Raw genomic sequence first — 26,162 nt, 5'->3', positions numbered from 1 at the left:
TCAATCTTATCTTCAGCCAAAGAAATAGCTTATCTTTTCTAGTGCTAGGTGAAAGCCTCTGGACCTCTGGACAGGCTATACCTTATTTTATTTTGTGGAGAATTGAAAAGATTTCCAAGACACTCTCTAAGCTCCAACTTAACAACTATTCCCAATTTAAGATGTCACTGAGCTATTTTTGGTGTGCTCAGATTGAGACTTTGTTAAGAAGAAATGTTAACTGGAAATGTTTTCAAGAGCATTACGGTTTTAGGTTAGCTCTTTTCAACATGTATTTCTCCTCTCTCCCTGCTGGAGATTATCTGGAATGCAAATCTGGGCTTACCACTGTGTACATATGTGTAGGGGGCTGGAGGGTAGATGTAAAAGTGCTTCTTTAGGATTATCCTTGTGGGTAAGAAAGGCATCAGCTACTTTATTCTTGGAATGTGGGAGCACTTCCTAAGCTGGGTCTCTTAAATTGTAGTTTATCAAAAAATACAAAAGGATGACTGAGTAACTCAGTTGGTTGGGTGTTCAACTCTTCATTTTGGCTCAGATCATGATCTCATGGGTCCTGGTATTAAGCCCTGAGTTGGGCTCTATGCAGGCAGTGTGGAGCCTGCTTGAGATACTATCTCAACCCCCCCCTCCCCTGCTCAGACATGTGTGCACACTCTCTCTCTGTCAAAATAAATAAACAAACTCTAGAAAATACAAATAAAGTAAATGGAATGAGGTACTGTACAAATAACGAGTAGGTTATGTAACTCTTTATTTAGTGGAAACAGATTTATAAGAGAGATGCCTTATCTAAGATTTAGAAAGTCTGTAGTATACCAGTGGAGGAGAAGAGCTTTCAAAAGACTTTACTGGACTGGGATGAGCATAGAAGGTAGCTGGACCAGGTGTGAGAAAAAAAAGGTAATAATAGCTGTGATTTATTAAGAACCTACTTTGTGATAGTCACCCAACTCTGTGTAAATCAATAGTGAGCAAGGCTGACAAGAACCATGTTCTCTTGGACCTCCATTATAATGGAAATGTTTAGAACAGAGGTAAGGATGGGCAACAAGCAAATAAATGAAGAAAGTAATGAAATAGGATGAGAGCCTTTAACAAAATAATAGATTAAGGTAATAGTGATTTGGTGGTGGTAAGGTTGCTCCTTAGGATTGGATGGTCAGGGAAAACCTCTTTGAAGAGCTAGCATTTGAACTGAGACCTGAGTGATTGAAAGATCCATGATTTCAAGATGCAGAACATTCCAGAGAGAGGGATGAGCAAGTGCATCCATTTGCTCCATGGAAATGGAAACAAAGTTGGACCAGTACTCAAGACCTCCTAGTACAGAACACTAATAAAAGTAGGCTGACCTCAAAGAGGTCATAAGTGGCACCTCCTCCCACTACTTAAATCGCTCCCTCAAATGAACAGCATGCTAAAGAATTCTGAGTGGGGACAGTGTGAGGAAGCAAGACAGAATAAAAGTGTGCGGCAAGAGCTGGGGCTCTGGATATCACTTTGGCTCACATGTGCTATTGCCTAATGTTGCAAAGAAGGCAGGAGAGAGAAAAGAAAATGCTTACCCTTCCCTGAGGAGTCACTTCTCCCAACTTAGAGGAAAGCAAGTGGAGATGGGGAAGGAGGCTTTGTTGTATATTGACCCTGCCCTTTAGTGACAGCCAGTGTGCTGGAATATGGCCTCTCCAATTAGGAATTGCTCCTTAGAGGGATGTGGGCACCCAGGGAGAGAGAAAGCATGGTCCCATCCTCCCCACAGGTATTTTCCTATCTATTTTAGGTATGAAGAAGTCAAGTGCATAAAGAATCACTTAACCTGTCCAACTAGCAGGTGGCAGAAATAGCATTTAAAAGACAGCCTGTTTGGTACAAAAGCAGATCATACTGCTCTTTTTACAGATCAGCGTCAGTGAATGAGTTTTTTATTTTTCTGCCTTAAGAGAATTTATTCCTATCCCAGAGTTAAAACCTCACTTACTCTGGTGGATTGGGCCAATTCGTTTCATCACTGAGTTTAGATTTTTAGCTTATTTTTAAAATCATCAGCATAATTTATATATACATATTTAAGCAGAAGTCCTTTAGCAATTGGCAGTTTTACTCTCTGAATTGAGAGGTAGGAGGTGTCACATTGTTCACTTTCCATGGGGAGAACTGACGGTGATCATAAATGGTCTGGTCCTCCTGTCTGTGCTGGTAGAGAGAAGGGCCAAAAGCCAAATATTGTTCCTCATCAAACCTAACTGCTCTCATTCTCTTTTTCTCTTTCTCCTTCTTTCCTTCTCTTCCCCCTCCCTTTGCTTCCCAGCCTTTGCCCAGAGTCTACTCTTTTGTTCTTCCCTTACATAAAAGGTTAAGGTGTGAAGTCAGCCAGAGTTATAATTACACAGTTATTCCCCTTCAGGAGATGGTTTTGCAACTGATGATAAAAATATTCAGTCTCCAAGAGTAACTGTAGTAAATACATTTTAAAAGAGGTGTGCTTTATGAGAATAGAGGCCCTTAATGATATGTCTAAATTTATGATTGGTTACCTATTCCTTTGGTTACAAATACTGACTCTGTGTGTCCTCGGTTTTAATTTAGAAGTATTTATTGGCTTCCAAGTATGAAAACACTGAACTGAGTGGAATTGGGGGCTGGAGTCTACTAAATAATGTATTAATGTGTGCTCTGAGGTCAGCTTTGTGAGCTTCTTTGAAGAGAAATGCACTCTATCCAACATTTTAACTGATAAGAATAAAAATGATAGCTGCCAAATTTGAATGCTTACCATGTGCCAGACTTTGTGTGTATTTTATAAAGATTACCTCATTTCTGCCTCACAATAATCTCACTAAGTGGATATTTTCATTCTCATTTTGTAGTCAAGGAAATTGAAGTTGAGAAAGGTGACATGGCTCTCAAGGTTGTATCCAAATTAAGTGCCAGAGGCTGGATTTGAACCCCTGTCTGTCTAAATCCAAAGCCTGGGCATCCAGTCTCTGAAAGACTCCCAGTTAGAATCCTAAGGGGTTGAGGAGTGGCTGTCCTTGGAGAGTTTGGCCTGGGGTGCCATAATGCTGGTCAACATCTTGATATGTGATATCTGAGCAGGGGTCTAAGTAAAGACTGGAGCCCTAGAGTTCCAGAGTCTAAAGATTTTCTTCTAGTTAACATTGCTAAAAATTACCTTAGAAAAGGCAGTTGGATAGTAGAGTTCTCAAGAGTTTCTAAATTTGATGATGTAAATCCCCATAAATGTAGAGTAACTGTGCTTAGGGCCCAGGAGAGTATGACAACGAGAGGGAAAAATAAAAGAGATTCAACTTAAGGGAAAGAAAAAGAAAGCGAAAACATATTATGAAAAATAATCGGAAGCAGATTTTCATAAGGAAGCAGAATGGTAAATAGACTCATGCCAAAGGGGAGCCGAAGACAATGATATCTGGATTAGATCATTTAGGAGCTACCTAGAGGCTACAGCCATAGGCATTCTATAAATTTATGATGATGGTGATGATGGTGTATGGCAATAAGTAGGAAGTGCAAACGAGGGAAAAGAGGAAAAGAAAGTGGCTGAGTTGCATTACCCCATAAATCCAGGAGAAAAATATTCTCTCTTTATATGTCAAGGGTAAAATTGTGCCTCGAGTTCTCTATTTCATTTGGCATACCTTATTCCCATCAAGGAGCACCCTGGAGGGAGGTGATACGAAGACCAAAAAATGAGTATATCACATAAATGTCCACTAATAGGAAAATCCATTTGACTTTCCTTCTTGCTGTGGTTTTACTATAGGCAGAAATTTGAAGGAGGAAAAGAAAGAAGGGGGGAAGGGTAAGAAAGGAAAAAGAATGACAGTTTCTAGATTTTTGTGGCATCCCATTGCTAGTAAGTGCCAGTAAAAGGGACCCATGGATGGATATATTGTATAAGGTACACATAAATGAATTTTCATGGGCTCATGTGCTTTCCTGGCAGAATGGATAGGAATGGCTTTTTTTGGAAAAGAAATGGACCCTCCTGGTTTGATAGCCTTATAGTTTGAGCCAAATGTGCCATGTTTTGGCTTTGGAAATGGCAGACCCATTCAGGAAGCCAATCTGTTGAGATGTGACCCAAGCATAAAGATATGCTTCCCGCGGGCACTGGATTCACCTTATATCCAGTCAGAATCACGCATCAGGGTAAGCTCGCCTCTATTCAGTGCCTAGAGTATAGAGGCAATGGCTGTTCATCATGGTGCCCCAGCTGGAAATGCCAGCTTGAAAAGAACAGAAATGGTTATGATCTTCTCTGCAATATTTCAAAGAGCAGTATGTTTATGAGTCCAATGAAATGAGACTTAGATTAAAATCCAGGATATCTATTGAGTATCTGCCCTGTGCCAGAACCTGTATTTGGTGCTTTCATATGTATTATGTTATTTAAAAATTTTTAAACATTTATTCATTTTTGAGAGACAGAGCATGAATGGGGGAGGGTGAGAGAGAGGGAGACACAGAATCTCAATCAGGTTCCATGCTCTGAGCTGTCAGCACAGAGTCTGATGTGGGGCTTGAACTCATGGACAGTAAGATCATGACATGAGTTGAGTTTGGATGCTTAACCAACTGAGCCACCTAGGTACCCAGGTGCCCCAGTTTTTTATGTTATTTAATCTTAACAATGCAAATATATCTATTAATATATTATAGTTATAAAATTTTCATGTTAAAACAGCAGAATAAACCCTGTTTGAAGGGTTTATAAGTTTATACTTCACCACTAATCTGGTAAGGACTCATTGGTGGAGAATTGGTAATTTCCTAAAGACAAGGTGGTTTGAATACCTAGATATTTGGTGGACTTTTCCTTTGCTTCCTTCTAGCTCAGTTGTTTGTTCTCAGAATTTACCATCAGTCTTGAATAAGCAAAGCAACATAATTCATACCCTGCAGGTGTTTAAAATGGTCTTAAGTGTTAAGTTTGACTATATGCAACATTTGCCTTAGGTCCTGGCTTTAGAACTCAAATCTCCTCCCTGAAGATATAATTTTACCATATTGGTATATAGGCTGTTTAGATCCTTGAGGGTGCCTTGGAGTTTTTATTTATTATATATATAATATATGTGTTTGAATCCTCCATTCTGTTTCATTCTTTCATGCATACCTTTGCTATATGGTACATCTTTATTGGTGACAGGTTTAATTTACAAATATATAACATATTGGTCTGAGGGTGATAAACTTTTAATTTAGTTAAAGTTCTTTTATTTTATGTACTTCTCTAAGAATATAATTACTATGTTACACTGTATTGATTTTTAATAATGTAAGTCAACTAAAAAAAAGATATAAAAGGCCCCCACATTCCAGGGGAGGTCATGCCCATACTTTGCTCGGTGATCTGTAGAGTAAAACACTAAAGCCATTAAGTGCTTATCACTTGCCTAAAAATCTGCATAATGCTTATCATGTAAGTTACAGGGTTGTTCCTTAATTTTCTTCTTATGTGTTTTCTTCAGATACATTAGAGATAGTTTAAAACTGCATTGCAAAGTAGCAACTGTTGTCTCCCAGTGTGTGTTTCTTCGTATGTGACGCTTGTTTCTTCGTATGTGACGCTAACCTATCGACACTTTTATTTTCAGTATGTTGCCATATAAATTTATTAATTACTCAAGTAGTTTCTGAGATTGTCCCAAACTTTGACCTGTGAATTAACTAATGGAATTTCATTTAAAGTCATCTGAGAGCTCAGGAAGATTTCTGGGATGATTCTTTCTGTTTCTGGTCTATGTTTATGACATTTAAAGGAAACCAACGTTCAGACGTAAATGAATGTACATCAGTATTGGAAGATATTTCTGTCACCTACTTAAGGGCTGGGGCCACACATGGTTCAGTCTTAAAATAAGAGCAAATTAACTTATTGAAAAATAATTCTAAATTTTACTTATGTCTCCTCAAGAACTTTGAAAATTATTTTATTCACTACACAACTATTTTATTTTTTTATTAAGAACCAGCTCCTGGGGGTGCCTGGGTGGCTCAGTTGGTTGGGCATCCGACTTCGGCTCAGGTCATGATCCCATGGTTCATGGGTTCGAGGCCTGAGTCGGGCTCTGTGCTGACAGCTAGCTCAGAGCCTGGAGCCTGTTTCAAATTCTGTGTCTCGCTTTCTTTCTGACTCTCACCTGCTCATGCTGCCTCTCTCTCTCTCTCTCTCTCACTCTCACTCTCACTCAGAAATAAATAAAACATTAAAAAAATTAAAAAAAAAAGAAAGAACCAGCTCTTGGTTTCATTAATCTGTTCTATTGTTTTTTGTTTTGTCTTGTTTTGTTTTTGTTTGTTTTTAGTTTATATATCATTGGTTTCTGCTCTATTCTTTATTATTTTCCTTCTCTGCTGGCTTTAGATTTCATTAGTTGTTCTTTTTCTAGATCCTTTAGGTGTGAGATTAGATTATTTGAGATTTTTCTTGCTTCTTGCGGTAGGCCTGTATTGCTGTATTATATACTTCCCTCTTAGGGAAGTACATAGTACCACTGTAGTGACACTGTTTTTGCTGCATCCAAAACCTTTGGACCATTGTGATATCATTTTCACTTATTTTCAGGTATTTTTTTATTTCTTCTTTAATTTCCTGGTTGACCCATTCACTGTTTGGTAGCATGTTGTTTAACCTCCATGTACTTGTGATCTTTCCACGTTTTTTTCTTGTGGTTGACTTCAAGTTTCATAGCATTGTGGTCAGAAAATAAGCATGATATGATCTCAGTCTTATTGTACTCGTTGAAACCTGATTTGTGCCCTTGTATGAGATCTATTCTGGAGAATATCCAGTATGCAATTGGAAAGAATGTGTATTCTGCTGATTTAAGATGGAATGTTCTGAATATATCTGTTCAGTCCACCTGGTCCAGTGTGTCACTAAAAGCCATTGTTTCGTTGTTGATTTTCTGCTCAGATGATATGTCCACTGATGTAAATGAGGTATTAAACTCTCCTACTATTATTGTGTTATTATCACTTAGTTCCTTTATATTTGTAATTAATTATTTTATATATTTGGGCACTTCCATGTTGAGGGCATAAATATTTATAATTGTTAGATCTTCTCGGTTGATTATTCTCTTTATCATGTATAGTGCCCTTTTTTCATCTCTTGTAACAATCTTTGGTTTAAAATCTAATTAGTCTGGGGGTGCTTGGGTGGCTCAGTTGGTTAAGCATCCGACTTTGGCTCAGGTCATGATCTCATAGTCTGTGAGTTCAAGACCCACTCGGGTTCTGCGATGACAGCTCAGAGCCTGGAACCTGCTTCAGATTCTGTCTCTGTCTCTGTGCCCCCCCGCCCCCACTCACGTTCTATCTCTCTTTCTTTCTCTCTCTCAAAGATATACAAACATTAAATTTTAAAAAAAAAATCTAATTTGTCTGATGTAAATGTGGCTACTCTGGCTTTCTTTTGACATCATTTGCACGATAAATGTTTCCATCCCCCAACTTTCAATCTGCAGATGTCTTTAGGTCTAAAATCAGCCTCTTGCAGGCAATATATAAGTGGGTCTCTTTTTTTTTTTCCTATCCATTCTGACACATTATGTCTTTTGATTGGATATTTAGTCCATTTACATTCAGAGTAATTATTGATAGACATGTATTTAGTGCCATTTTATTTCTTGTTTTGTCCTTGTTTCTGGGGATTTTCTCTGTTAACTTTCTTGTCTTTGTCACTTTGGGTCTTTCCTTTCCATTCAAAGGGTCTCCTTTTATATTTCTTGCAAGACTGGTTTAGTGGTCACTGAGTCCTTTAGTTTTTGTTTGTCTGGGACACTCTTTTTCTCTCATTCGAGTCTGAATGACAGCCTTGCTGGATAGAGTATTCTTGGCTGCAGATTTTCTCCATTCAGCATGTTGAATATGTCATGCCACTCCATTCTGACCTGCCAACTTTCTTTTGAAAGATATGTAGCTACCCTTATGGGTCTCTTCTTGTAAGTTAAGGACTTCTTTTGTCTCATTTCTTTTAGCTTTTTTTCTTTATCACTATATTGGCAAATTTAATTACAATATGCCGTGGTGTTGGCCTGCTTTTCTTTGATTTTGATGGGAGTTCTTCATGCCTCCTGGATTTGGGTGTCCGGATTAGGGAATTTTTCAGTTATTATTCCCTCAAATAAATTTTCTGTCTCTTCTTCTTCTGGGACTCCTATACTACCAATGTTACTATGTTTGTTGGAGTCACTGAGTTCCCTACACATGACAATGATCCTTGAAATTACCTTCCATTCTTCTTCCCTTTTGGGTGATCTTTTCACTTTACACTGCTTAGGAGTCAGTACGCTCTTTCTTTCACCCCTTTACTTTCACTGCTATCCTATGTGTATTAAGGCTGCAGACTTAGGCTTTTTTCTCTCTTATTTTCATCCCAATCTTCCAGTTCTGCTTTTGTTATCAATCACATAATTCTGCATCACAAAAATAAATCGTTCTCTTAGAAAGGGAGTGAAGGGTAAGGCCAAGCAAAATAAATTTCTTTTCTGGAGGAGTGGAAGGTTTGGGACACTAACATTCTAACTAAATTTGTCTTTAGTACACTTAAAATATTGATTAAATACAATGCTTATTGAATTCATTGCTAATACCAAGCTGAAAATAAAGAATTATTAATTCCTTTGAAAATAAACTCCATGGTCAAAGTGAATTTAATAAACAGGAGAAGTCAAAGCCAAGAAGAATGGAATTCATTAATATAGGACAGATGTAGAGTGGAATATTAGAGAAAATCCAGCAGATCACAAAATTCTAATATAGTTAGTGAACAAATATGCACCTTCAGGGAAAAATGATCAGGGGTCACTGAGAGCACTGAGTAATAAGGCACCTATGTAGCACTAATGAAGACTGAGCTGAATTCAGAAACAAATTAAGAGAAATTGCACAATTTCCTTTCCTCCTGGAAAGGAATGAATGAATGTCCAGAAATTCATCCTGGAAAGACATTTCCCAGCTCTTGCACTGATTTTGTAAGATTCAGGAAAATTTCAGCCATGTTTGGAAGATACTCAGAGGTATGATTAGTCACTTTTGAAAAGTAAAAGCTGAAGTGTGATTTTTACAAGAGAGGATGGCACCTAAGACCTATCCCCTTGTCTTCTTTTTCACCTTTAAGAAAGAACTGATTGACGGACACCTGGGTGGCTCAGTCGGTTAAGTGTCCGACTTCGGCTCAAGTCATGATCTCATGGTTCATGAAGTTCGAGCTCTGTGTCAGGCTCTGTGCTTACAGCTCAGAGTCTGGAGCCTGCTTCAGATTCTGTCTTCCTCTTTCTGTCTATGCCCGACCTGCCTTGCTCACATTCTCTCTCTCTGTCCCTCAAAAATAAATAAATATAAAAAAATTAAAAATGAAATAACTGATTGAAATAATAGGCATATTTGGTTAGTCATTGGGAAAAAATTATCACATGACTTTAAGTGGCAGAAAATATTTATTTAAATAGACAATGCATTGAATCATATTCTGAGGCAGTCTTAAGAAATACGTTTTATTTTTGGGCTCTTGCTGTGAATGTAGGAAAAGAATGCTCTGGGTTAATATGTGTAGGGATTTTTTCCTTCTCTGGAGTCAGTGGTTTTATGAAGTGCCTTATAAAATCTATTCCCCAAGATTGCATGAAACACACTCATTCCTCTTTGTGGATACGTGTGATTTATTTCTTCTTTCCGGAACTTGCTACTTATGTTTCAACTAAATTCATGAATATTTTAAATTGACTACCTAATCAATAGAGAAATTTTTTCCTATTATGCTTGGCTAATTGAACATGTAACCAAATCAGAATGGTTAGATAACATTCTACCAAATGTTACAGCATATCTTTGTGTGTATGTGTTTTTTTAAGGTATTTGCTAGTATCCATTTTTTTGTTAAAGAGAGTTAAGATTCTTCAACAAATCATCCTAAATGACCACTGTTATTGCCTTATCTTGAAGTAAGCAGCTCTTTTAAATGTGTATCCAAGTTTTATTTACTTATTTATTTTGCCACTATCATTCCCTCTTGATAACTAGAGAGGTGTTACAGACATACTTACTTTAACCCCAGGGTGTTAGGATTGAGGTAGACTATAAACTTAACTTTATGTCCTAGAAATCTGCTATAGTGGTGTATTCTAAATTAGAACCCTCATAATATTACCTTCCTTGGATGAGAAAAGAAGGATGAATTCTGTGTCTTTCTTGCTTTTCATGGAATGGTTATGTTTTTTTGTTAACACAGAGAAAAGGAAATTCTTTATTGGTTTCCCTTTATTTCATTTCAGACAAGTGTAGGAGTTTTATTAAGCTTGCAAGAAGTTATAGACAGACCATTTAGGGAAGTAGTCTCTGCTATCAATAGATAAGGTTTCTAGTTATCCATAGTCATCTAGTTATCTAGCTCTTATTATGTTGGTCTTTTGAGTTTCAGTTTGGGGAGTGAATCCTCAAAACATTCAAGGACAAGAACTCGTAGACTGAAGGGACTTCTTCCTGGTTGCTTTAGAGGGCAAGGTATTTCCCAGACTTGCAGAGCTATTTTGGTTAGGAACACAGAAATGATCATTTTGTCCCTGGGTGGCATTTATAAGGAACTATTTATAATGGTAGAAGTATCTCTCTGGACTATGTTTTTATTTAACATTCTTCTATTGGTTAGATTTGTACCTTGATGCTATTTTAAAATAATGAAATGGTTGTTTCACTTTCCTTCAATGAGGCAAACCCCCCACCTTGTAAGGCATTTTTCTCCATGGCATCACCTGAGTACCTCAGAGTCACGGTTTCAGTTCAGCCCCCAGGTCAGAGATAATTCTCTCTGGTTCCCCTTGATAGCTGGAGGTTTCCAATCCTAACTTGCTATCATACTGCCTGGGGACCTTTTTAACTCCATTCCTACTAGTGTTTTAAACCACATTTCCTTTCTCCTGGACTTTTCGGGGGCAGAGTCATTGCTCAGCCTGCCTTTGGAATGCTTGACCACAGGGCACTCAAATACAAATCTCTGGTACCTCTAAAATCCTATTCTGCCCCATAGATTTCTCTAGTCTGGAGACCAGAGTAGTGGGGAACCTTAAGTTCTTAGTAGCACCCCTGACAAGTTAAAGAGGTACATCTATGGGGAAACATGTCTTCCAAGCTGGAATGGACAGCGGGGTTATAGGGATGTTCCTCTGATCCGAAATTACCAGACTGTATGGAAAATCATTCAGATGACTTAAGCTAATGACTTCTTTAGATATTTTGCCCATGTTAATTTGAGTTTTCTTTCTTTCAGATTGCGTGGACGCTCATTTTTTCGAACACTTCTCTCCTTTGCCTGGCAAGGTAAAAAAGACACGTATAAACTCATTGAATTTCTCTAGATTTTTAATAGGTTTAAGCAACTTTCTCATTTCCTATTTGAATATGAAAGACTTTTCAAATATCAAAAATTTCATCTATACCTCGAAAAGAAGCTTATGTGTGTCATTGACTGCCTTGTTGATAAAATTATATTGGTTAGAGGGAATGTTAGCAATGTATGAATGAAAAAGCCTGATTTGGGTGTTATTTGGGCCAAGCTAGAAGAGAAGTCACACTCTGAATTATTTTATTTTTTCTCTGGTGGGAGATCAATACTGTCTAGACATGGTCTCATTATGCCTTTGCATTGACTAAGACAGACTTGGTCAACATTGGGGCTGAGATTCCTGTAATCCAGGCTGCCGGTGGGATGTTGGTGTTGCCCCTTATTACAGAGACCTTCAGATTCACGCGGGTCAACTTTGTGTGTCCCGGCACCATCCCCTCAACTCTAGGGCTATCCTAGATGACAGCATATGACAACTCCTGACTTTTTGGAAAGAGCCTGAATCCTTGAAGCCTTGGGAGCTGCTGTCTAGGATTTCCTAGCATGCTTGGTGATAGTTGCATAGGACATGAGGGGAACCTTGGAGCATTTGAATTCTCTGTGGTTCCTAAAACTTTTAAAACCAGAGATAGTAATACAACTCACATGTAAAGCCCACTTCTGCAAGCCCAGCTATATTCTCTGTCATACAGACACCTCCACATTAATTTCTGCAAATAATATCCTCATGTATAGAAATGCCACCAGTTTTATGTTCAGATTAACTCGCATTTGTAAGAAATTTTCATCTATTTCAATATATTTTTAAATTGAAGAGGTTTATGACTCCTCTCCTAGGATCAGAACTTAAAAATCTTGTTTTCTCCCTGTTAGATATTCAGACTTCTGGCCGTGCTGTTCTGCATGGAATCTTAAATCCTTCATTTGTGGTTATTTGTTGGCATTTTGCGAGAGAGTGAAGCAATGTCTGAGCTAGTAGAGGCCAGAGGTGGCCCAGCCTGCCCGGGTTTTCAACAATGGAATAAATGTTGTTTGTCTAACATCTTTACTTTTAAACTTTGGGAAAGATGATCATAGACATTGAGAAATAATGCTGATCATACAAAGAATTGCTCATGATAAAAGATCTCTTTCTGGAAATGTAAGTGTTCTAGCAGATTAGCATTATTGATCATTCTCTTTCCACATAGTCTACAGATGATCTTAGAATCCTGAAACTATTATTCTTCCTTGTCTAGTGTAATTACCAGAACAAGAAATAATCTAATTAAAAGACAACAAGGATGTGTTCTAATTGTTCTAGTAAATTATGTTAATACTCAATGCATTTAGTTACTTTTCAGCAGGAATTTATTGAATGGGTTGACAGCTTGTCCTTTCCTGCCACAGTCTTAACTTTCATTTCTTCTAAACAAGACAAGTAACAGTAGGGTAGTTAACTATCCAGAACTCTGTTGGGTCATTAAGAGAATCTAAGGTTTCATGTATGGAGGAAGAAATGGGCTTGGGGTTTTCTAGATAAGATAATGACCCAACGCAGAAGAGGGTGAAATCATGACCAGTAGAATCTGAAGTAAAAATCTGCAACTGACAGTTACAATGAAGGCAGTGGGCTGGCTTTTCATTTGTTTTCAAATTATCAAGTGTAGTGCTGCATGATAATATGATACTAATTCATGTACTTGTGCTTGCTTAATTTTAGGCACTTTATACAAATCTATTCGACACCATATTGTTTATCACATATAAGAAATGGTGCCTTCATTAAAGTAATGTCATGATGAGGCAAGAATTCAGGACATCACTTCTGATAGCCCATACGTTTTCTACAGAAGATGCCAGTCTCCCTAATGCTTATTTGAACATAATTCAAATATAGTTTCTTGCATAACTGGATGAGAAAAGCTTCAAGGCACTATGGAAAAAGATGTCAAGAAGGACCCGGGGAGAATAAAACTCTGTGTAGAGAATAGAGGGAAGTATACAGATCAATTCTAAAGAAATACAGGCTCTCAATGTATTTGAGAAAAGCAGATTCCCAGGTTGATTTGTGTTATTCTCCCTTGACATAATAATCTTTGAAATTTAATTAACATGCCTTCAGGTAGGAAGAGATTTTAGTTCTTTTTTTTTTTAAATATATAGTTTATTGTCAAGTTGGGTTTCCATATAACACCCAGTGTTCATCCCAACAAGTGCCCTCTTCCATGACCATCACCCCCCTTCCCCTTTCCCCACCCCTCTTCAGCCCTCAGTTTGTTCTCAGCATTCAAGAGTCTCTCATGGTTTGCCTCCTTCCCTCTCCTTAACTATTTTTTCCCCTTCCCCTCCCCGATGGTCCTCTGTTAAGTTTCTCCTGTTCCACATATGAGTGAAAACAGGATTTTAGTTCTTATCAAGACTAGAAAGTGTTTTCAGAAGGGACAGTTTCTCACAAGATAGGAATTTTGTGGGAACAATTTTCCACTTTTAGAAGATCGATCCATTCAAGTTGTCAGGTTGACCAAAGAGTATGGGGCTGGAACATATGCAGATCCCAGTTTATACTTGTACAGTTAACTTACTTTAGAACAGTAGCCATAGAGACAAAACGAAACACACACACCATAAAAGAAATAGGAATTTAAGAAACTTGTCTTCAGTGGTAAAGGAATGCAAGCAAATGTCTTCCCTTTCTGATGTGCATGAGCTAAACAGGTTGACGATGTGTGGCTCCTTGCTTCCTGTCCATAATATTCCAGTTCGCTTCTTCATTTTCAATGGGAAACTTTCATACGTTCTTTTTCTGTTCTAAAAAGGTGACATTTCTTTCAAGTCCATCAAGCTTGAAGGTTTCTTTCCTTTAAAAGGAGATTGAATGCTATAGAGCTTCTAACCCAACTGAAGACACTTTGCCACCAGCTCTAAATTAGGTCAAGTACCCAGATGGATCTTACCTTCCTTGTTTCCAAGGCATGGACAATGTCTGCCTTGGAGAAGCAGCATGGATGTGACACTCATTTCTTTTCCTGTCTTTTTTTTTTTTTTTTAACGTTGACAATTTTTTTATTGTGGAAAAATAGAAATAACATAAAATTTTCCATTTTAAGCATTTTTAATATACAAATCAGTAGCATTAAATATGATTTTTAAAAATGATTTGGGAGTGCCTGGGTAGCTCAACTGGTTAAGCGTCTGACTTTGGCTCAGGTCATGATCTCACGGTTCTTGGGTTCGAGCCCCGCATCGGGCTCTGTGCTGATAGCTCAGAGCCTGGAGCCTGCTTTGGATTCTGTATCTCCTTCGCTCTTTGACCCTCCCCTGCTCATGCTGCCTCTCTCTCTCTCTCTCTCTCTCTCTCTCAGAAATAAATAAAACATTGAAAACTTTTTTAAAAATGATTTGGACTGAAAAGGAAATAAGGCTGTGCTCAAATAAGCACTCATATTGTACATAGAGGTTTTTATTTTTTTATTTAAAAAATTTTTAATGTTTATGTTTGAGAGAGAGAGAGAAACGGGATGGGGGAGGGAGAGAGACAGAGAGACAGAGAGAGAGAGAGAGGGAGGGAGAGAGCAAGTAGGGGAGGGGCAGAGAGAGAGGGAGACACAGAATCCGAAGCAGGCTCCAGGCTCTGAGCTGTTAGCACAGAGCCCGGTGAGGAGTCCTAATCTTTGAACCGTGAGATCATGACCTGAACTGAAGTCAGACACTCAATCGACTGAGCCACCTAGGCACTCCACGCAGAGAGGTTTTTAAATTTTATTCTGCTTTTTATTCTGAAGTTAATCTTTACCAAAAATGCAATGCTAGTTATAACCAGCAATACCCATCTATGTGATGTAGACTTCCATGTAAATTCTAGAACAGACTGTAGATTCTCAGAGTGGGTGGGAGAGGGGTATGTTGCTGGGCAAGGGGTCAGCATAACAAATGGTTGTGGGGGACAATATAACCATATTTCTCTCTGAAGGTCCTGTGGGCATTTCTGGAGCTTGGAGGGTAATTTTTGACATGCTGTACATAAACCTTATATATTTTTTCTCAGCCACTGGAAATTTTCATTTAGTAAATAAGGCAAAATACATTTGAGAAAAACTGACAAAATCTGGAGAATTAAAAGCTATAGGAAAGCTGAAACACCTCACTTAACATGCTGCCATCCATCCGAGCATTGACTCGTGTCATGCTGCTTCACTCACTGGTCACAGAGACCCTGAAATCATTCTGCAGGAAGGATAGATTGTGTTTTAAATGGAGTGCAAGAAGGCAGGGACTCAGCTGAGTCTTCTCATTTTATTGGCTCTTAATACTTCCTACCGGTACATAAACTAAGTTTTGATACATATGAAAATAAAGATAATGAGTCACTGAAAAGCTACATTTAAAAGTGTGTAATACTAGCCGTCATTGCTTAAATATTATATTCACCAGTTTCATCTATTTTGCAGTTGTCTGTGGTACCTAGGGTGAAGTTTAAACTCCTTAGTAGAGGCTGAGGGCCTCCTGCCCTTCCCCCTTACCTGTTTCCCTCTTCATTGCCCCAATTCCTGTAAGTGTTCTATACTTCGATCTTGCATCACTTCATATCATTTCCCAAACGTGCCAAGTTCCCTTAGGGCTTTTGCACATGCTTCCCCCTCTCCTTGGAAACTCCTTTAACTGTGGAACCTTTAGAATCCATCTCACAGATCTCCGGAAGCTTCTGCCGATTCTCCCAAGCAGTACAGCTCACTCTCTTATGTGTTAGCACTGTGACCATTACATATTTGCATTTTTGCACTTAAACACATAATTATAAATATTATTATGTGGCTCTTCTTTCTGCCAGAATTAGTTCCTTATAGCCTAGTGACGTTTCAACTCAATAGGATCCAGTTTATAATACATATATATATTAGCTCTTTCTACATGCTTATTTTGTTTTAATGCTTATTTATTTTTGAGAGAGATAGCACGAGCAGGGGAAGGGCAGAGAGAGAAGGGGACAAAGGATGCAAAGAAGGCTCTGCGCTGATAGCAGCGAGCCCCATGTGGGACTTGGACTCATGAACTGTGAGATCATGACGTGAGCAAAAATCAGATGCTCAACCAACTGAGCCTCCGAGTCATCCCTCTACATGTCTCATTTTTGAGTTTCTTCTAAGACTTAGGAACTTAAGGCTTTTAAGTACTGAATGAAAATGTTAGCCCAGAGTTACCTCAGAATGCTATAACCAGTGAAAACATCCTTTAGGAATGAGAGGGAAGTCAAGATTTTTTTTCAGATGAAGGAAAACCAAGAGAATTTGTGACCAACAGAGCTACTCCAAAAGAATGGCTAACGGAAGGAAAATGAGTTAAAAAAAAATGGAACCTTAGAACACAGGGAAAAAAAAAGACAGTAAGCAAAAATATTGGTAAATACAGTAGGCTTACCTTTTCTTCTTGAAATTTCTAAATTATATATAAAGATTGAAGCAAAAATTATAGTACTCTCTGATGTGGATGCAAATGATTGAAATATTTAAGAGAATTATAAATGGGGAGAGTAAAGGGACATAAAAGGCAGCCAGGTTTCTATACTTTATTTAGACTGATAAATGATATCAGTCATTTTATATTTATAAGTTATGAATATATAATATAATGCACAGAGCAAAAAAGTTCTACAAGGAGATGTATTCAAAAACACTTTAGATACATCAAAATAGAATTCCAAGAAAATTTTCAAATAACCTACCAGAAGGAAGGAAAACAAAACCAAAAACATAAAACCAGAGAGAAGAAACAGCAAACAAAAATAAAATGCTAGGGTAGGACATAAAATATCAATAATTATATTAAAGTTGTAACAGACTTGTAACAGACTGGCAGATTGTTTAAAAAACCACAACTCGGGGCACCTGGGTGGCTCAGTTGGTTAAGTGTCCGACTTTGGCTCAGGTCATGATCTCACGGTTTGTGGGTTATCGGGTTCTGTGCAGGCAGCTAAGAGCCTGGAGCCTGTTTCAGGTTCTGTGTCTTCCTCTCTCTCTGCCCCTCCCCTGCTCATGCTCTGTCTCTCTTTGTTTCAAAATAAATAAGTAAAAACTATAAAAAAATAAAAAATAAATAAACACAACCCAACTATATACTGTTTGTAAGATATAGACAAATTTAACCATAGAGGCAGATTAGAAGTAAAAGGAAGTAAGATACACACCTGTAATATACATATTAATTAAAAGAAAGCAGGAGCAGCTGTTTCTTCAAAGAAATTAATAAAATTGACAAGCAACTAGGAAGACTGACCCCCCCCAAAAAAAAGGGACAGAAGATACTGTTACCAATCTCAGGGACGAAACAGGAGATATCACAATAGAACCTGCACATATCAAAAGGATAATAAAAGAATGCTATGAACAATTCTACACACATAAATTTGACAACGTAGAAAAAAATAAATCTTTCTCAATCTCATAGTTTACCTAGTATGAAATAGTTTGAATAGTCCTGTAACTATTAGGGAAATTGAAACAATTTTAACCCTCCCCACCTCAAAAGATATTTCAAGATTTTGTTGGAGAATTCTACCAAACATTTAAAGAGGAATTAACATCAATTCTACAGAGACTCTTCTAGGAAATAGAAGAGGGTTCACTTCATTTTATAAAGCTAGAATTCTCTAGATACCAAAGTCAGGCAGAAACAATATAAAAAGAAAACTATAGATCAATAACCCTTACGTATATAGACCCCAAAATCCTTAACAACGTATTAACAAATAGAATTCATTAGAAAATATACATGATAACCAAGAGATCTTACGCTCTATTCCAGGGATACAAGGCTGGTTTGACATTAAAAAGCCAATCAATTTAGTTCATCAGACAAAAGAGAAAAAAAAATCACATGATTTTATCTTGATGTAGAAAAAGCATTTGAAAAATTCAATACTGATGTATGATAAAAACTCTCAGAAAATAGGAATAGAGGGAAACTTCCTCAACTTGATAAAGAACATCTTTTTAAATTACCCCAGCTAACATTGTACTTAATGATGAAAGACTGAATGCTTTTCCCCAAGTCAGGAAGGAAGGCAAGGATGTCTATTTTTGCCACTCCTTTTCAACAAAGTACAGGGATTTCTAGTCAATGCAGTAAGGCAATAAAGGAAATAAAAGGCACACAGACAGAAAAGAAGAAAGAAAACTTGCTACTGCTGATGACATGATTTTCTACTTGGAAAATCCTAAGTGGTCTGAAAAAACAGAAAAAAAAAAAACAAACCCAGAACCCTCTTAAAACTAATATGTGAGTTCAACAGTTTATAGAATATAAGATGAATTTTAAATACCGGTTGTATTTCTGTATACTAGCAATGAACATGTAGACACTATAATTAAGAATACAATTGAGGGGGGCGCCTGGGTGGCTTAGTCGGTTAAGCGTCCGACTTTCGCTTAGGTCATGATCTCGCGGTTCGTNTAAAAAAAAAGAATACAATTGAGGGGGGTGCCTGGCTGACTCAGTCAAGGAGCATGTGACTCTTGATCTTGAGGTCATGAGTTCAAGCCCCACATTATAGGCATGGATTACTTAAAATAAAAAAATTTTAAAAAGAATACATTTTATAGTAACTCAAAATTATGAAATTTTTAGGTTAAATATAATAAAAACATTTACAGAACTTACATGCTGAAAATGACATAATACTGAAGAAAGAAATCAAAGAAAATTGAATGCATGGAGAAACATATAGTGTTCATGATTTGGAAGTCCCTGCATGCTGAGGATCCCAATTTTTCCAAATTAATGTACAGGTTTGATGCAGTCCCTATCAAAATCACATCAGGATTTTATTTTAATGTAGACAAGATTATTGTAAAATTTATATGGAGACAAAGGGACAATATTGGAAAAGAAGAATGGCGTGGAGGAATAGTGTACCCAATTTCAAAGCTTACAGGACAGCTACTTTGTGACTATTATGGAGTGCTAAACACATATATCAATGGATCAGGATAGGGAACCCCAAAAATATATCTAAATGAATAAGCCCAATGGTTTTTGAGAAATGTGCAATTTCCCTCCACGGAGAAGAGAGAACCTTTTCAATAAATGGCCCTAGAGCAGTTGGCAAAAAATGGGCCTAAAACTAAATCTCATACCTTATATAAAAATGAACTCAAAATGTGTCATGGACTAAATGTAGAAAAAAAAAATCCCATCAAACTGTAACACTTACAGAATAAAATGTAAGAAAAAATCTTTGGGATCTAGGGTTAGGCAAAGAGTTGTTATACTTGACACAAAACACAATACGTAAAAGAGGGAAAATGACCTATTGGACTCCATCAGAATTAAGACTTTTGCTCTGTTAAAGACACTGTTAAGAGGATGAAAAGACAGTCTCCAGACTGGGAAAAAATATTTGCAAACCATGTATCTGACAGAGCACTAGTATCCAGAATACTCAAAGACCTTTTAAACTCAAAAGTAAAAAAACGAACTATCCAGTTAAAAAATAAGCAAGGGCCCTAGACATTTCACTGAAGAGGTTATACAGACAGCAAATAAGCACATGAAAAGAAGTTCAACATCATTGCCATCAGGGAAATGCACATTAGAATCACAACGATATATCACCATATACTTATTCTTCATCCTCACCAGCACTTAGTGTTACCAGTATTTCTTTATTTTAGCCATTCTTATAAGTGTATAGTTATTTTTTTTTTTTAATTTTAGCCATTCTGATAAGTGTATAGTGATAATGATAACACCAAGCGCTGGTGAGGATGCAGAGAAACGGGATTACTCATATGCTGCTGGTGGGAAATAGAATGGAAAATGGTTTGGCAGTTTCTTACAAAACCAAACATACATTTTCCATGCTCTTGGGCATTTATCCCAAGGAGATGAAAATTTATGTTCACATAAAAACCTGTATACAAATGTTCGTGGCAGCTTTATTTGTAATGGCCAAAAACTGGAAACAACCCAGACATCCTTCAGTGGGTAAATGGTTAAACAAACTGGGCTACATGGACTAGTTAGTGCTCAGCAGTGAAGCTTTAATGCATACAGACTACTTGGCTGACTCTTCGGGGATTTACGTTGGAAAAAAAAAAAACAACAAAGCCAATCTCAAAAGATTACAGACTGTATAATTCCATTTGTAGAACATTCTTAACATAACAAAATCATATAAATGGAGAACATTTGTGGTTGTCAAGGGTTGGAAGGATAAGCTAGAGGGAAATGGGTATAGCTATAAAATGGCAGTAAGAGGATCCTTGAGATGATGGGAATATTCTATATCTTCACTGTATCAATGTTAGTATCCTGGCTGTGCTATTGTAATATGCAAGATCCTACCATTGGGAGAGACTGGGTTCAGGGTACATGGAGTCACTGCTTTTTTTTTTTTTTTTCCTAATTTGCATATGAATCTATAAGTATCTCAAAATAAGATGTTTAACTTTAAAAAGGGGAGAGAGTGTTGGGGTGTCTGGGTGACTCAGTCTGTTGAGGACTGAGCTCAGCTCAGTTCATGATCTCACGCATGGCTCATGAGTTCAAGCCTCACGTCAGGCTCTGTGCTGACAGCTCAGAGCCTGGAGCCTGTTTCAGATTCTCTGTCCCTCCCCCCCCCAAATGCTCCCACAGCCCCTTGTCTCTTTCTCTACCATTCTCCCACTTGCTCTGTCTCTCTCTCAAAAATAAATAAAATAAAATAAAAATAAATAAAAACATTTACAAGAATGTTGAAATAATAATAAATAGCTATTAGATCCTCCAAGCCCTTCCCTACCCTGCATTGCCTGGGAACTGCTTCTTTCTCCCTCCTTCCATCTCTTTCCTGACCTGGGGGAAGGTTGGAAGGGGTGAAGCATGAGGTCTGTGGCTGGGGTTACTGGACCCTGCTGAGGACAGGGGTTTGATGACCAAAACAGGGGTATGAGGTGAGAGTGTCCATAATGGGGCTCTCAGTTTTTATGACTTAGATCCCAGATTCATGGCAGCCAGATTTATAAACCTGAGGCAGGGGACCGGAAGACCCTTTTCTGGAGAATTTGACCAGTCCAAGAAAACAGACCTAGAAATACCAATGCCCACGACATCCTTCAGGCCAGTCCTGCCAGGCCTGCGTTGTTCAGTATGGTCGCCACTAGCAACATGTGGCCCCTGGACATTGAAATGTGGTTAGTTGATTTGAGACAGGCTGCAAATGTAAACCACACTCGGCATTTTGAATACTTCATATTAAAAAATGTAAAGTATCTTATTCATTTTTATTACATGTTGCAATAATATTTTACATATTGGGTTAAATAAAATCTATTATTAAAATAATTTAAAAATGAATAAGGGACTGAATTTTTCCCAGATTGAAAGCAGGAAAAATGTGTGTGGAGCCACACTATTTTTATCAGTAAACCTAAAGCAACATGGCATTAACAGGAAGGAAGCAATCAGCTAGGAGACCAAGAAAAAAGGAAGTCTTAGTCACATAGGTATGATCTGTGCAATGTATTTCTCTCTAGCTGGTTTCTGCGGATGCTGCTGAAGGCAGAAGTAGGCAGGCCTCTGGTCACACATATGGATTGTTTTGTCCTCCTGAGTTTATCTGAATGTCTGGATTGGATTGATGTAGGCTTTAGGAAATAGCCAAGGTCCTTCATGTCACAGACATGGAGTGTGTCCAGTGTATGTGGTTTGTTGAGTGAGTCAGTCTGTTTGGATTGGAATCCTAGATGTTCAACTTAATAAGTCTATGATTTAAGCCAAGGGACTTTCTTTGCCTCTGTTTCCNTGTTTAACCGACTAAGCCACCCAGGCGCCCCAGAATAATAGTATTCTTAAAGTCATTGTGGAAATTGCATGGTTTAATGTGTGTAAAATGTTTAGTGCCTGACAGGTAGCAGGCATTGTATAAATCCTCTTTCTTATTGCTGTGGGCTAGTGGCTCTCCAATCGTCTCAAATCCTTGGGATGGTTTCTAAGGAAGTAGTGTTATCTGAGAATCGAGGGCATGAAGTCCCTTCAAAGCCTGAGCTTTTCCTATTCTCCATCCAAACTTGCCTCGGAATCACAGCACCTCACTGCTGAAAGAAGCCTTTTAGACAATCCTAAGAGGTTACTGAAGCTGTCTGCCCAGTGGATGGTTAAGGGCTGGACTCTGGGGTTCAGGAATCTTGTGTTCAAATCCTGACCTCACCAGTCAGAGCAGTCGGGTGGCGCTGGACAAGCCCCTCAGCCCCCTTCTCCAGCCTGGCCTCGTGTGAGTTTCTCCCTCATGGGTTATTACCAGGATTACGCTGGATAATGCGTGGAAAGCCCTGGGCATACTAAGTGCTGTGTAATTGTTAATTTTTTTATGATGCAGTTTTTATTACAAGTAGGATCTAAGTCTCAGAGCTAGTTAAGTGGTAGAGCTACAATTCAAAGTCGGGAAGGCCTTTTTCTTCAGTGCTCTCTCTCTCTCTCTACTTTGCTCTCTAATTGGTTAGTTTTCATTCATCCTTTTAGAGTCTACATTTACAAAGTCAGAGTTGTTAGTGAGGATTTTAGAAGAACACTTTCCAAGAGTTTTTTTGAACTGCCAGATCCAGAGATTTACGGTATAGCTTGGTGCTGAAGTAATTGGCTCTCTTAGTCTTGCATTCTAAGAAGTACTTCCAGTGTAGGGTTGAGAGCAACCAAAGGAACTCTCACATTTGGGTAATTGCTTTAAGGAATAACTTACCTTTTAAAAACATGCGTAACTCAGCTGCAACTCTTCCTACCCTCACCACGCCGTTTTGAAAAAATCTCATTGTAGACCTTCACAACCTCGTTTTCTGAGTTTTCTCTTTTAACTATTTCCTCAAGCATCATCCCTTAATATTATCTTCTTTTCAGTGTATCAGCGAGTTGGGGAAGGGCTGTACTTGTGAGCACTGAAGTGTTTCTCAGGAATACAGAAATGACTTAATCTTAGGAAGATGCAGAAATGATTTAATTTTCTACCTGTCAAAGAATGGAAGCATCATGGAACTGGTGTTTGCCAGGTACTTGAAGCAACTTGTATACGATTTACTGCTGTTACATCATGTCAATGGCCAGTTTGTGGTTGGAGATTAATTCAGAAAGCCTCATTAATATGTTGAGCTAATGACAGCGATGAAATGGTTTTTTTTCAACGTTTTATTTACTTCTGAGAGAGAGAGAGAGAGACAGCATGAGCAGGGGAGGGTCAGAGAGAGAAGGAGATACAGAATCAGAAGCAGGCTCCAGGCTCTGAGCTAGCTGTCAGCACAGAGCCTGGTGCAGGGCTCGAACCCACAAACCGTGAGATCATGACCTGAGCTGAAGTCAGATGCTTAATCGACTGAGCCACCCAGGCGCCCCTGAAATGTTTTAATATCTCCTTAAATGTAATTGTGTGTGTGTGTGTGTGTGTGTGAATTGGATCAATTTGGCCATGAACAAGGCAGAAGTCTATAGTACTCTTTTATTTTTATTTTTTAATGTTTTATTTATTTCTGAGAGAGAAAGAGAGACAGTGTGAGCAGGGGAGGGTCAGAGAGAGAGGGAGACACAGAATCTGAAACAGGTTCCAGGCTCTGAGCTAGCTGTCAGCACAGAGCCTGACGCGGGGCTGGAACCCACGAACCGTGAGATCATGACCTGAGCTGAAGTTGGCCACCCAACTGTCTGAGCCACCCAGGCACCCCTATAGTACTCTAATATCTAATAGGTGTCTTCTAAACTTCTTAAAAATTTGTACCCTTCTTCCTGGCAGTTAACCATCTAGATTATTCCTATAGTTTCATTTTCCCCAGTTTGGAGTTTTGATATAAAAAGACCAACAGATCTTTTCCAAAATAACTGAGAAAACAGCAGGAAATAGAATTACAAATATATTACAATTTTGTCATAAAGAAGCTTAACATTTCCCCCCATTATTTAGACATAAGTTAAAACCATGACATTTCTCTTGTTTGGACTAGCATGAGAGTAAGACAGAGAAACATTCTGTTGTAAGGACCTCGTTCTCTTAAATATATCACTAAGGATATCTTCAAGTTCCTCTTAACAGTTTCTTCTTGTGGTCTCCACATTCTCAGTGATAATCACGCTAAACTTTTTAGCTACTTTTTTGAATTCTCCCTCTCAAACTGGAGATAAGAGAGAAGTTAATTTCACTTCTCCCACCCCCCCAAACTGAATGAATCCAAGTTGATCTAGGAAAGGTTTGTATTCTTCATTTATCCATTCAGCAATCAGATGTTATTTTAGGCAGTATCTATGTGAGGTACCATGAAGATTTCAAAAGGTGCTTTGGACAGTTCCCAGACCTCAAGAAGCTTGCCCTTATGTTCCTCTTTTCCTTTCCTTTCCGACCAATTCCTCCGATAAGTCCTCCCAACTTATCCCCAAATTTGAAGCTGTCTACAAAAGTAAAGGTAGTGTGAAAACAGTTGAACAATTCACCATAAAACAGGAATGTCCCCATCTTTAACTACTAAGTAGGCCCTTGAAATAAACTAAATTTGTTGTAAGTTTCCTGGCCCCTAAGGCAGAAAGGGAATTATTTGGTTTATGTAACATTCCTTGTCTGACCAGAGAAAGCATTACAGTTTTTCCACATGGAATCTCTTTGGGACCAAAGGTAAAGGTAGAATTTTTGGTTGCAAGTGCTGACTTTAGTGCATTTTTTAAACAAAGGAATGAGTACTGGGAGATGAGGCAGAGGGCATGGATCATATCTGCTGTGCTTACTCTTGTATCCTGGGACTCAGCACAGTGCCTGCCTCGTGAGGGGTAATTGATATATAGTTGTTTATTTAATTAAATTAAGCTATTCAATGCAGAGTTTTACTCTACTTTATTTTTATTTTTTTAAGAGAGAGAGAGTATGAGTGGGGGAAAGGGAACGAGGGAGGGGGGGATCTTAAGCAGGCTCCACACTCAGCCCAACTTGCGGTGGCGCGGGGGCCCAACTCTGGGCTCAATCCCATGACCTGAGCCAAAATCAAGAGTCAGCCTCAACCAGCTGAGCCACCCCGGTGCCCCGCACTGGTGCACCAACTTTTAATAACAATGAAGATGCACTATATATTCTTTCTTTGAATGTTGTGTTCTCTCTCCCCAGAATGCCTGCCTTCCAGCCCTTCCTTACCTCCTTCTCATTCTGCAAATCTCACGTTCAAGTCAACTCCTTTGCTTTAACATCTTTTAGAATGATTCCCTCCTTTCCTTTGGAGCCCTTGGCTCAACTGGAAAAGGTAGGCTTCCTGGTGGAGTCTCTGGCTTGTGTGCAGCTTCCCTCACGACCTCTAGGAGTCATAGGTACTGCTTGAGTTTAATCACATTAGTACCCCAGACCCCGGCATAGTGCTTAACACTTATTAGATACTCAGTAAATCCTTTAAGCCAATGTAAGTTAATAATTACTTGCGCTTCTAATGAACTTTGTATGAAAATGTAGATCAGTGTAATGTGAGAATAATGATGACAGTGATGATGATTAAAATACAAGTAATGGTAACGACTCCACTGAATTCTAACCATGTTCCAGGTCCTTTACATAAATTGTTCCCCTCATAACTCTGAGGAAGGCAAAATTATTATCCCCATTCTCACCATTGTGGAGAATGAGCATGAAGGTTGAGAACGTGGATAGTGTCGTGCACTTATTTGATTGGTAAAGCCCAGGATTCAAACATTCTTACCCCCTATGCAAAATCATCTCCCTGTACTATTTTGCATTCTCAGGTTTAGGATCTGGAAGCACAAAGCAATTGTGTCCTCATGTGTCCTGAATTATGTGTCGTAAGTTACTTTGTGACAACCCAAAATA

The 26,162-nt window shown here is 38.3% G+C and overlaps 1 protein-coding gene across 5 annotated transcripts in view; it reads left to right on the top strand.

Annotated features, from left to right (window-relative positions):
* FHIT (fragile histidine triad diadenosine triphosphatase) overlaps nucleotides 1–26,162 on the top strand; it is a 1,396,599-nt gene that overhangs the window by 356,269 nt on the left and 1,014,168 nt on the right. For all 5 annotated transcript variants that reach the window (XM_077760238.1, XM_077760233.1, XM_077760234.1 and 2 more), the window contains one exon: nucleotides 11,297–11,346. The gene's annotated coding sequence lies outside the window, so the exon portion shown is untranslated. The remainder of the gene's footprint in view (nucleotides 1–11,296; nucleotides 11,347–26,162) is intronic.

The sequence above is a fragment of the Crocuta crocuta genome, unplaced genomic scaffold (assembly GCF_008692635.1).
Source record: "Crocuta crocuta isolate KB4526 unplaced genomic scaffold, BGI_CrCroc_1.0 scaffold213, whole genome shotgun sequence".
NCBI classification, from domain to species: Eukaryota; Metazoa; Chordata; class Mammalia; order Carnivora; family Hyaenidae; genus Crocuta; species Crocuta crocuta.
The sequence above is the reverse complement of the archived record's forward strand: the minus strand, read 5'-3'. Positions and strand labels throughout refer to the sequence as shown.